At 55.3% G+C, this 13,170-nt stretch overlaps 1 protein-coding gene across 2 annotated transcripts in view; it reads right to left on the reverse strand.

Annotated features, from left to right (window-relative positions):
- LHX2 (LIM homeobox 2) overlaps positions 1–12,298 on the reverse strand; it is a 54,413-nt gene extending 42,115 nt beyond the window's left edge. The window contains exon 1 of one of the 2 annotated variants that reach the window (XM_083423127.1): positions 10,377–12,298. The gene's annotated coding sequence lies outside the window, so the exon portion shown is untranslated. Of the gene's footprint in view, positions 1–10,087 lie in introns of both variants that reach the window. The other variant, XM_083423126.1, reaches the window with a different exon arrangement.
- Between the last annotated feature and the right edge of the window lie 872 nt (positions 12,299–13,170).

Consider the following 13,170-nt stretch of genomic DNA (forward strand, 5'->3'; position numbering starts at 1 on the left):
CTTGTGGGGCACTCTGCTGGATCTGTTTGTTTCGGATATTTTTGTTTGTTTCTTTGCTTGAGAACTCGACCTTTCTTTTCTTGAGAACTCGACCTTTCAGAATCCCAGGACTGCTCCCCTAACATTCGTATATTCTTCGTGACTTTTCCTTCCCTCCGCAAGGAAGGCATATATTAAATGTCCCTCTCCTAAAACCGGCGTCCCAAAATGCAGAAGGGGCTGCGACGAGTTAAAAGGAGGCGCCCCTTAAGCTGGAGTGGGGAAAGAATTGGGTTCCCCACACCATGCCGCTCCTCACACGCACCATGACTGGGGATCCCTCCCCCTTTTCACGCGGAGGAGCCCCTTACCAGCTGTTTGAGAAACCCTTTGCTTAAAACTAGGAAGTCAGAAAAAAATGAATAAAAACATTGTGGAAGGAAATTATGGAAAGAGAGAGAAGGAGGGACGGAGGAAGGAGATACGAAGCTAATTCTCCACTGGCCCTGTCGTTTTAGGCTTCCCACATGGGTCAGACACGTTCCCAACGGGATTCCGTCCTGATCTCTGACCCTACACATACTTGAGTTGCTTAAATACCCCCTTGGAGGTCTCAAGGCTGGACCCTGCAGCCTCTGCCCTCCCGCCCCCCCCAGGACACGATCCAGACTAAGGGGACCTCAATGGAGAGCCCTCAGTGGGTTAAGCCGGCGCTGGGAACTCCGGCACGCCCAGAAACCTGTCATTGATACCAACCAGCTTTAAGGCGTTTGACTGATCTCTGAGTCTTTTGCCTAGGTGGCAATGAAGTACGACAAGGAAGGTTGTTGGGGTGGGCGGCCTGTGGGTGTCCAGAAAAGCGGGGTGAAGCAGGCAGTGGCATCACCTGGTCCCTTGGACGTTTCCATTTCCCCTGGGCCATGAAGCCACAGGAACATGCGACGAGGCTCTGCACAAAACCAGCCATTTGCCCATCTAACTGGGTATTGTCTACACTGACTGACAGCGGCTGTCCAGGGTTTCAGGCAGGGGACATTACCACCTGCTCTCCCGGGACTGAAGCTGGGATCTCCTGCCTGCAAGGCCGGTGCTCTGCCACTGAGCAGCACCGGGCCTTTTGGACCTGGGCCGCCTCCGCCGTTTGAGCAGGTGGAATGCATTTAGCTTAGGTGGGCCTGACATAATCTGTAGAAAGGCGGGAGTGGACGGACACCTCCTGCTCCAAACGTGGTGGTGACAACAGCAGCTAAGCTGCAGCCAAACTCTCTGGGCGTTTTGGAAAGCAGCCCAAACTCAAGTGGGTAGAGGCAGACAGAAGGCATCTCCGGTTGGGGCTGAGGAAAAGCGCCTGTCTGGAACGACGGGCGGTTAGGGGCATCAACGCCGGACTAGGACGACCTGTGCCTTGATCTGGTAAGGTCTGTTCGACAGTGGAACAGGCTCGCTCGGAAGAATGGTGCGCTCTCCTCAATTGGGAATTTCAAGCAAAGGATGGGTTGCCATCTGAATGCTTCATGCATGCTTTAGTTGAGATTCCTGCATTGCAGGGGGTTGGACTAGACGACCCCCAGGGCCCCTTCTGCGCTTCTAAGGCAGCTGCCCTCTGTTCTTGCCTGGGAGTTGTGTCGATTTGCGCGCCTTATGTGTCCGAGGAGCAGCGCATCCCGAGGAACCGTGGACCGGCTCCGGAGCGCCCAATGCGCGAAGCCTGCTAGATCGAGTCCCTCCAAGCAGGGCAGGGTCCCGGCCTCAGGCCCCGCTAACGATCTCAGAGGGACTGGAGTCTATATTTTATGTAATTAGATTGATTTAATGCCTGGAAACAGCAACACAAGGGCTATAATTTAAGAGGGATGAGGGGCCCCCGAAAGCCCTCCTCTCCCCCCACCAGCTCCCTCTCCCACCCACCCCTCACTCTCATTATCTGCTTAAGTGAAGTGCGAGCACAAGAAGAGACACCCAGCGTGGAAAGGATGGACTGTAAGCACGCCGGGTGCCTGGCAAGCTCGCTCCTGACATCCCAGCGCCACGCTCGCATCACTCAGGACCAGAGCAGCAGCAGCAGCAGCAGCAGCAGCAGTGCCACCAGCAAAACTCTATTAATCGTTGTTGTTGTTTTTATTAGTGTTGTTTTTATTATTATTATTATTACTACTGCTATTATTATTATTATTTCAAATACCTTTTTTCCAAGGGGAGCCCCTCCTCAGACAGCCACCCCCTCCACCTGGTGGGAGGCGACAGGTGAGCGCCCGCCCGGCCCAGCCAGGGCCATCTGCCGCCTGGCAGTCCCCAAACGCCAGGCCCGCTCCCGCGACAGAAGCCAAACAAAGGGAGGTTTCCACCGAGGGAGGCGGAAGACCCTGCTAATTGCCGGGTTTCAGGTGGTCCCTCCGTCTGTCTGTCTGCTTGCCTGGGATGCCAAAGGGAATCGGGGAGGAGACCCCCGGGGCCCCCTCCCATCCTCCCAGCCTAGGCAGCGGCTTACAAGGGGGGGCAGCTCCCTGGCACAAACCCTAACTCCGGATTGAAAGCGGACTGTAGAGTCAGCTCCGGTTTCTCCGCTGCGGTGATAGGCCCGTTGTACGCCCAGACCCAACAACGCAGTGAGGGGGCATCGCGTGTCAATCGGGGGGGGGGGGTTTCACCTGATATCTGGGCGCAATAACTGGGCGCAAAGCTCCCATATCAGGGAAACGGTAAAAAGTCGGGTGCGCAGAAGCCCGCGAGGTGCCCTCTCGTCTCCAGTTAGGTGTTTTCGCCCTTTTGTGTAAGAGAGTTCTTAAATGCTTTTAATAATAACAATAACAGCAACAACCATAACAAAAATAATTTACCCTACATCCGAACGAAACAGTTTTGTGCTAGGAGCGGCCCGAATGTAAGGCAGGTTGTAAATAATAATAATAATAATAATAATAATAATAATAATAATATTTATTTCCATGAGTGGAAAGTGTACAACTTAATGCTTTTGGAACGAAACTTCTGGGGGAGGTTAAGGTCTTCCTCTCGCCTCTTCTTCCTTCCTTCCTCTAACCTCTCCCTCCCTCTGCTCTGCACAAAGTTTCTTTTCCCACCAGGGTAAGATTCGGCTATGGAGGAGAAGGGTCCTTCCCGCCCCACTCGCAAGAATAAATTGAGACAATAACCGAGAGCGTCTCTCCTTTTCCATTTTTGCAAACAGGATAACAGCTCGCCATGGATGGACGGAATGGAAGCCATAATTCGGCGTGGAAACGCCCAGGCTGCTGCTCATGAATGGATGGATGAATTACAAACAAGGTGCTAAATCGTATAGGTCGGTTCCGTGGCTTCTGTCCCAGGAGGAAGTTTATTCTGGAGGAGCGCAGGGTCGAATCCTGCCCTGCGGCCGCCTCCATCCCAGCCCGCCCAGCTTCGCCTTCCTTGTGCAGCACTCCCGCCCCCCCGCCCCCCCCCCCCCCGCCAATCGTGTGTCCTAGTCGGGGAAGAACACGACATTTTAGGGCGATTTGAAAAGCTGTCAGTCATCGCTAAATCAGCTCGGATCGTCCTCCATCCTGCGCCGATAAATTAGGTACAGTAATTAGATGCCGGGAGGAGGTCGAGGAAGGCCGAGGGCTTGGAGTCGAGCCATCAGGAAAAGAAGGGGCTCAGCAGCCAGTGAGGCAGGCAGGATGAGGCCCCGGGACAGAAAGAGAGGAGGGGGTGTCCTGGCAGGGCTTCTAGAAGTCCAGGGCTTTTAAAGAAGCGCCCCTCCCAACACACACACACCGCCTCCCTCCCTGCCTGCCTCTTTTTCTCCAGGTGTCAAAGAGGGAAGAGAAATCTTCACCACACGATCCTCTCTAGGGTCCTGTTAAATGCACTGAACTTAAAACAGAACAAGACACGTGAAATATGGGTTTTGAGCGTGCAATGTCAGAAGCGTAAAAAGGTTGGAAGTCTTTCTCTCTCCCCTCCCCCCTTTTTTTTAAAAAAGCAACGGGTATTATTAATATTGTATAAAATGCAACTGGAGCACAGAAAAAAGCGGGGGGGGGGGGAGAGAAAAGAGCTGGATCTGTCGGGAAGAGGAAACTGGTTTCCTGTTCGGGTTTACTGAGGTTCTGCGTGTGTCTGTTTCTGTCTGGAAGCTGCGCTTCTGCTCCAGGTGGGTCAACCCAGAGGAGGGCAGCCGGGCCGACGGGGCGCCTGGCGTGGGCTTTAAGGTTTTGCCAAAGGGATGACAAAAATGTTCAATTTTAAAATTACTATTATTAGTATTATTATTATTATTGCAGAAGTAGCTGGATGGTAGAACATCTGCCTTGCACACAGAAGGCCCCATGTTCAGACCTCAATGCCATCCCTACCTAGGGCTGGGAGAGACCTCAGCCTGGAACAGGGGTGCCAACTTGAATAAAATATTGGGGGGGAGGGAAGCCCCGCCCCGCATAATCGATCACATGACTCGGCACACCCACACTGAATGGCAATGACCATCAATTGGGGGGGGGGGGTCTTTACTGGGGGGGGAGGGGCGAAGGGACCTCCGCCCCTAGAAGTTGGCTTTTATGCCCTGGAATCCTAGAGAGTGACTACGGCCAGTCCGTGCAGACAATAGATGGACCGATGAAGAAAATGGGAAGGAAATGGGAAAGAAGGAAATGGGAAAGAAGGGGGCAACGGATCGGTGCCTTCTGCAAAAGAACGGGAGATTTGGATTCCTGGGGAAGAGAAGGCAAAAAAAAAAAAAAAAAGAGCTTAGGCGGGATTGTGCGTGTTCCCGATACGTGTAGCACAGCTAATTTTAAAATAAATAAATAAATAAGTAAGCAAAAATAAACAACATCTCCACCCTCTCTGGTCAGACGCGAGTAGCCCGGGCAGAGAGAGGAAGAGGCAGGCCCGTCGGCCGATTCAGCTGCTCCGCGGAGGAGCCTCGCTAGTGGAATCCGCAGGAGACCTTTGGGGTCTCGTTGGTGGCCGTCCGGTTCCACAGGACCCCCTTTTCCTCCCCTCTAAGGGCCGCAGTCGAGACTGATCATTGCAACAAATCTGCAGAGGATTTAAAACGCCTTGTCTCTTAGGGCAGCCCGCGCTGCTGGGATCCAGGAGGAAGAGGTGCGTTGGGGATGGGGCTGTGCGCCCCCCACCCCCCGTTTGGCTCTCCTTTACAAAGCAGCCTAAAGAAGCTGCTCCTCGCCCAAGCCTTTGCTTCAGCCCCGAGCGTACGGGGGGTGGGTGGGTTTAAAGGGGGAATTGCCTTCCTCTCCTCCCGTCCCCCTCTATCCCAGGCCCCACCGGGCTTCTCCGTGGCTGCTCCATCCTGACAGTGGGGCACCCCCCTCTCAGCTTTCTCCACCTGGCTGCCAACCTAACCCAACCTTAGAATTAAAAAATGAATAAAATAAATAAATTTACGAGTTCCGCGTGAACCAATCGGAGAGGTCCGGAGGGCTGGGACTCGGTTTTGGGTGGCTGGTGGGCTGCGTAAATATTGTGGCACAGGGAGGTGGGGGGGTGAGGGGGCGGGAAGCGGCCCTTCAGCAGAAGCTTGGGCAGGCAGGCAGGGGGCTAGACAGACAGGTGCCCGCCTGCATCCAGGTACGAGAGAAGAAGGCGAGCGAGGCAGGGCAGCTTCCAGATGTAAAGCCGGCAAATGGGAGGCCAGTGGGCGTCCGGGAAGAGGTCTTCTTTCGGTGGCCGAAGGGCAAATGTCAGGGGCGGCGATGGCGGAAGGGTCTTGGCCCAGGATCCATCTGGGGCGAGGGTTGCAGGATTAGGTGGAGGGGGTGGCGGAGAGGGGGTCGCTGCTGCGCTTTCACGTCTCCTGAACGAACTGGAGGAGCACCGGCCCCAGTCCGGAAGGTCTCCTGCGCAAACCTTATTGACAAAATAAATGGAGGGGGGGGCCACACAAATATACCACTCTCTCATCTCCTTTATTCTTTTTATCCTGACACCCTTTTATTAAGGGGCGTTTTGCCTTGTGGATCTCTAAGCAGAAGCTTTTTTCACCCTTCCTGTCGGTTTATTTACATATATTTTAGATATAAAGCAATATTTCTGTTTGTTCTTCGTTTTCGTTTGGCTGCGGAATCACGATTACAGCCCTCAGTTCGGAACAAATAAAACCCAATATCGAGATGTTAAATGACGTGATTGGTTTAGAAGGATTTTTACCATTACAAATAACATTTTGTTTTGTTTTCGCCCCTCTTCCCCCCGCCCGACAATCATATAAATTATCACCCCCGTTTTCTGTCGAAGAGGGGGCTCTTAACGAAGGTCCTCCTCTGTCGCCTTCAGCCGGGGGGGGGGGGGGACGGAAGGCGAAGGCCGCCTGGGTGGGAAGGGGAGGCTCTGGCACCGCAGGCGGGTTGATGGGGATGGGGTCAACAACTGCATTGGGCCGAGTGGGTCCAGGCTCGCCCCACCCCCGCCACGCACTACCTTTTCTAGCCCATGAAGCCCACTCTCGATTTAATGCACTGAAATTGCGGGCCAAAGAGCGCCAGCCGATCCAGGACATCTTCCCCGATTCCCCTTCCATTATTTCTCTCTCTCTCTCTCCCAAGATCACCTGGTTATTGCATATTTATTCTCCATTTCCCCCAAACTGCCCTAATTGGAGCCTTCACCCTTTACAAACCGGTCGCTGAACCACCCTGCCCCAACTTCGCTTGTTCCTCTACGTCACACTCGCCGCCCTCCAACCGTCCGCCCCAGAGATACCAGCAGCGCCTCTCCATCAGGAGCCCAGGAGCCTTCGACGGCAGTGCAGGATCGTTCCCCAGGACTGGGGAGGGGGCAACCCGAAGGAAAAATATTGCCGAGGCAACGAGGGACCGAGTTGCCAGAGATCTTTTCAGGGAGCGCAGTTTCCCACCCCCGCCACCTCTCTCTCTCTCTGCTCCCCGCACCCCAGGTTCTGACGCTGGCCCAGCGCGCTCACTTCTGTCTCGCAAGGAGCAATTAGCGGTTCTTTTAATTAATGAGCCATCCTCCGAACGGCGCAAAAACAGTTCTGGCAGCCACCGGCTCCTTCCGCTTAAACGGAGGCGAAGAGCTGCTCAAAGATGAGAAACAGGAGACTGAGAAGGCGAAGGGAGAAGAGGAGCCGGCCAAGGTGGGAGCCGCCACGTGGACCTTCGCGCGCCTGGGTCCGGCTCCGCGGCGAAGAAGGCCGGGCCAGGCTGTGGCTAGAGAGAGTGAAAAGGGGAGGGGGCCGGCTGCGCGGCGCGTTGACAAGCCCCCCCGGGGAAGGGGCCTCCCTGAGCGCAGCAGGCTGATGGAGACTCCTCCTGCCCCGGGGTCGGAACCTTCTCGTCCGGGCCGGCAGGAACTGCTGGGTTTGGGAGCCGAAAGAACAACGCGGGGAAGGGCTTTCTCGGAGTAGGGGAAAGGGTCTGGATCCATCCCGCCCCTCCCGCGTTTCTTCACTGCCAGCTTCTCTCCCACCCACTGAAGTTATTTCAAAAATGATCTCTCTCTCCCTCTCTCTATCTCTTTCTCTCCGGTGAAGAAGGGAGCAAAAGATGCTTTTCCGCAGGGGCTTTCGTCAGAAATATTGTTTTCAGCCCCCTGCCCCCCGCGACTCAGGACGCGCGCGCACGCTCCGTCCCGAGCACAAGCGATGCACAGCCTCCTCCGGCGGCAGCTGCAGGGGAACCATCCCGAGTTGCGATCTCCTCCTGAGAGGTGGGAGTGTTATTCGAGAGAGCGCCCCCCACTTCCCGACACGCGCCCTGCCCCTTTCACACAACCGCACGGGCGCCTTCCTCTAGGTTCGTGGTCGGCAGGCCCACTGCCCAGTCAACCCTTCCTCTCCCGACCCAGGTCCTCTTCTCGCAGGCCACCCAGATAGGAGCCAACTCCTAGGGGCCGAGATCCCTTTGCCCCCTCAGCAAAATATTTGAGGAACACCCCCCCCCCCAAAAAAAAGTTAATGGGCATTGGCATTGAAATAGTGGGTGTGTGCAGTGCCATGTGATTGATTATGCGAGGCGGAGCTTACCTGCCCCCCCCCCATTTCATTCAAGTTGGCATCCCTGCTTCTTAGACTGGGCAAGGGAACCCCTTTCCTGTCCCGGATCCCCACAGAGACACGGGTTGGCGCATGCCCACGTTACAAAAGCGGCAACATGGTCAAGAGGACTGAGAGTCAAGGGATGCCGCCTCCCGCGCGCCCTTTTCTCACTATGCAGATTCTTTCCTCGGCCACGCCCTTCTCTCCCGCCCCGCCCCTCTCGTCTCGCTGTCCCTCCGCAACCACATTTCTAATTATTCTAACGAGGAAGCCTGGCAGCGTGTTCCGGTCGCGTTATCCTTCTCCCACCCCCAGCAGTAGCACTTGCAACGCCGGCGCGTCCCTGTATCTCTGACTAATGTGACGGGGGCTCCGGGGGCAGGACGGCTCCCCACTTCATCCCTCTTGCGTATTTGGGGGGAATCAGAAGCCAGCAGCGCCGGATCAGTACCCACCGGCTGCCCCACAACCTTCGGCTGGAAGCTTGAGCTCGGCAACATGGTCCTTTGAGGTGGGGGCTCGGTGCTTCCAAAAGTGCCCAGCGGCAGGCTGGCCGGGCCGGGCGATGGGCCCTCAGAGGCGCGCAAGGGGAAGGCCGGGCAGCGAAGCGAGGGCGTCTGCAGGTAGCAGCCTCACAACCAAATTGGCCTGTTCTGAGAGCCCCCTACCCCTCCTAGATAAGTTGACTAAAAGCGCCGCAACAGCGTCAAGTGGAGGAGAAAAGAAGCCGCGATCTCCCTCCTCGCCTCGTGTCTTCTTTTCCTCCTTTCCCTCTCCCTCGCTCCGTCCTTTCCGCGCCAGGTCTGTGCTGAGCGGGCTCAGTGAGCGCGCGGAGTTGAGTGAGGAGCCCCGGCAAGGGCACCTCCGTATCCTGCGCCCTCTCCCTCGGCCTAATCTCCCCAAGCCCTCCTCCCCCCCCTCTACCCAGCCTCCTGCCTTCAGCGGAAAGCAGCCAGCTGCCCTCATTAGTCTCTGGGCAGGCGGGCAATCCCCTCGGGGCTTTCCTCTCCCTCCCCAATCACTTCCTTGCGAGTAAATGGTCCCGGAGTGGGCTGGGACCCGCACCTTCGGATGTCAGCTCCGAAGGAGGCAAGCGGAGGATTTCCACCCAATGAATCAAGTGAGGAGCGGAGTTTGCGAGAGGACCCATTCCGGAACAAAATAAAAACACCGCCACGCCGGTGCCAAAATACAAGGGGGGGGGGGGGCGGCGTCGGCGGATTAGCTGCTCCAAAGGCCCTTCGGGGCTTCTGTCCTTCCTGAAGCGGAGTTTTGCAAAACCGCCACCCGCCGCTCACACACAAAACGGAAGCACGCGGAACTCACTATCTTAAAGCATTATTTAGATGCTGAGAAAAATCCAAATTTTGGGGGTGGGGTGGGCGTGGAAAGGAGAGGAGAGGGAGCGTGGTCGAAGTGCGTGTAAACCGTACAGAAGCGAAGCAAACACGGAAACCGCGACTTTCGCGCTATCTTGGTTGGGAGCACAAAGGTGCCTCTTTCCGGCGAGGACTAGGAGGCGACCAGGGGGGCCCGCACCGCAGCACACCGCGCACCTCCTGGGCGGCTAATCCTACCCCCGTGAGATCGGCACTGCAGGGAACAAAACCGAAGGCAGATAAGAAAGATTGAGCGGGTGGGAGGGAGGGAGGCAGCGGCACAAGGAAACAGCTCTGACGGGCTGGACGTCAGGTTAGGAGGCAAGGAAACCTCTCCCGGCCTGGCTGGAAAAGCACTTGCCCCGGAGGAGGAGGAGGTCGAGGCAGAGGGGGAGCACCTGCCCCGCTGGGTACCTAGGGGTCCCATCCCTACCCCCACTTCCGCAGCCTGAAAGACGACCACAACAACAACAACAACCACCGCCACAACTGTCAGTTATTTCTTCCTTATTCTATGGAAACCAGCTCCCTGCCAGAGGCCCGTCAGGTGGTCGGAGGGAAAAGAAGAAGGTGAAAAAGCAGGACACGAAGGAAGGAATGAAATCCCACGAAAGAGGGAACAAGAGAGAGGGGGAGAAGGAGGAGGAGGAGCGGGGACAGAAAGGAAGAGAACATCCTCGTTTGCTCTGCTTGGGAGGCGGCGCGCCGTCGGCAGCGGGGGAACCGGACCTACCCCGGCGGAGGAGGCACTGAGCCCCAGCGCGGCAGCGTCCGGTCCCTCCTCTCTCTCCCCCGGCGCGGTGCCCACAACGAAGCGGCCCACGGGCGACTCGGGACCAGCATGCGCCGAGGAGCAGCAGTTATGCGGGCGGCGGCGGGGCACCAGCAGCGCCAGGCGTCTTGGCTGGCAGGAGGCACATCCACCCCGCAGGCAGGCGGGCGGGCGAGCAGTGCAAGGGGGAGGGGGCGCCGCCTGACCATCTCCCCCTCCCTTCCCGACGCGCACCTGTGCGCCGCCTTACCTGCCGCCGCCGCCGCCTCCTGCAGTTGCAGTCGCTGGACAATCAGGAGCCGCGGATCCAGCTCTATGGTCCAGATGCGGAGGTCGCGCCCGCCCGGACGGGACTCACCGTGGGGGAGACGGGGCGTGTGCGCGCAGCTCTTTCGCCCGCCTGCGCGCCCGGAGCGTGACTCGAGGACCTGGGGGGGCCGAGCCCCACCTTCAGATTAGGGTGAGGAGATCCCTGCCAAGCGTGGAAGCCAGCAGGGGTTCGGAAGCTGCCGACCTCTGCTCATCCCCCCCCTCCCCCGCCTCCCACCCATTTGCCCAACGCAGCTCGAGCTTTGAAGACAGAGGAGAGGGCTGGCAAGGAAGGAGGTTCTAAAGATGGGGAACAGGAGAGGGGTGAGGAGGGGAGGGAGTAGGGAGACCCCAGCGCCCCCTGTTTGTTAGGGGTCATTGCCGCCAATAAGTTCAGGCTGCAGAACTGAAATCAGAGTTGGGAAAACATAAGTAACCCACGGAATTCTTTGCCGTTGGATGTTAAGGGTTGTACGATACCCAGAAAGAGCAGAGAAATCGAATATTTCCTGTTTGCTAGAATGGACTCTCAGCTGAATGTGGGCCCAACCGGGATGTCTTACTGTCCAACCTGGGGGGAGCTGCTTCCCTTGGGTGCAGCCAGGTAGGCAGTGCCTTTTTTCTTTAAAAAAATATTTAAGGGTACTCTTATTTTCCTACTCATATTGAAATATTGTCCCTCAATGAGGCCAAACTTAGATTCACAAAATGTTTAGGGGTATGCGCACCCCAGCGTCCCCCCAGAAAAAAAGCACTGCAGGTAGGGATGGGTATCACTCATCCATGTAAGTACCATGGAGTCTTTTGACCTCAGACTCAAGAACTAGCTGCATCCCTAGAGATGAAGTCAGAGAGTAGGAGAGCAAGAGAGAGAGATGGTGCCGTTGCCAGACTTTTATATAAACTAGAGATGATAGGAACTGCAGTCTAAGGACATATGGAGGGCCATAAGTTCCCCAGTAGAAGAAGAAGGGTCACTTGCTTCAAACCTGGCTTCTGAGCATCTCAGAGTCCCTTGGCTGCAAGACGAGAGAAAACTTTGGGCTGATCCATCCCAGTGGTTCTTAATCTTATGAGGGTGTGTTCATGTGCATGCAATAATATGCAGTTACTAGCATCTGCCTTCTGGATCCACAAGTTTCATTTCCATATTCATTGGAATATGGAACATTCTTGGGCTTGCTGATTGAACGGTTGGCGGTTCGAATCTGCACGACAGGGTGAGCTCCCGTTGCTCTGTCTCAGCTTCTGCCAACCTAGCAGTTTGAAAGCATACCAGTGCAAGTAGATAAATAGGTACCGCTGCAGCGGGAAGGTAAACGGTGTTTCCATGCGCTCTGGCTTTTGTCACTGTCCTCTGTGCACCGGAAGCAGTTTAGTCCTGCTGGCCACATGGCCCGGAAAGCTGTCTGTGGAGAAATGCCAGCTCCCTCGGCCTAAAAAGCAAGATGAACACCACACCCCATAGTCGCCTATGACGAGACTTAACCGTCCAGGGGTCCTTTACGTTTACTTTTACCTTCAGACTCTGGCTCACCTCTCCACTTTCAGCCCTACTATGTGTCACCAATTGGGAAACAGAAAAGCAAAACACAGTTGGGTTTTGTTCTTGAGAATGGTCCAGATTGTGCCCACAATGGGGACTCAGGAAGCCATTTTTAAGGCATTGAAGAAAGAGGGAAAGGGGTGGCTTAGATACAGGATTCCAGGTTCAGTCCCTCATGGCATTTCCAGGTAGGGCTGGGAGATATTCCTTGTCTGAAACCCTGGACAGCTGCTGGTGGTCAATGTAGATCAATATTGAACTACCTAAATGGATCGGTGGGTCTGACTCAGTAAGAGGCAGCTTCTTATGTTCCCTATGTAAACGGCATTCATAGAATCATAGAATCATAGAGTTGGAAGAGACCACAAGGGCCATCGAGTCCAACCCCCTGCCAAGCAGGAAACACCATCAGAGCACTCCTGACATATGGTTGTCAAGCCTCTGCTTAAAGACCTCCAAAGAAGGAGACTCCACCACACTCCTTGGCAGCAAATTCCACTGTCAAACAGCTCTTACTGTCAGGAAGTTCTTCCTAATGTTTAGGTGGAATCTTCTTTCTTGTAGTTTGGATCCATTGCTCCGTGTCCGCTTCTCTGGAGCAGCAGAAAACAACCTTTCTCCCTCCTCTAGGTGACATCCTTTTATATATTTGAACATGGCTATCATATCACCCCTTAACCTCCTCTTCTCCAGACTAAACATGCCCAGCTCCTTTAGCCGTTCCTCATAAGGCATATCATTCAATATATTTAAAAAGCAAAAGTCTTCTCCAGAGTCAGCCCAAGACATTCCACTGCCTGGGAAGAAGGACAACTTGCCCCACCACAACCATTCCTCATACAGCAGCTGACAGCGGTGGCCGATTAATCTGTGCAAACAATACAATGCCCTGCGCTGCACCTGAAGGCAGCGCCACCCTGGTGCTTCCAGCCCCCTGGCATCTGCTGCCCAAGGCAGCTGTCTCACTTTGTCTAATGGTGGACCAGGCCCAGCTTATCTCAGGATACACAAAAATAGATAGCATCAGGGTTTGATGGAATGCATCAACTCTAGGGCGATTCAAAACATGCCCACATATTGGACGCATCGAAAAACTGATATTAAAAACTGGGAACTAGGATCTTTTCTGTGGAACCAATTAATGATTTATGAGCATGCAAAACCTTCCAATGTTTCACTGACCACAACG

The sequence above is a fragment of the Podarcis tiliguerta genome (genome assembly GCF_965153285.1).
Source record: "Podarcis tiliguerta genome assembly, chromosome: Z".
NCBI classification, from domain to species: Eukaryota; Metazoa; Chordata; class Lepidosauria; order Squamata; family Lacertidae; genus Podarcis; species Podarcis tiliguerta.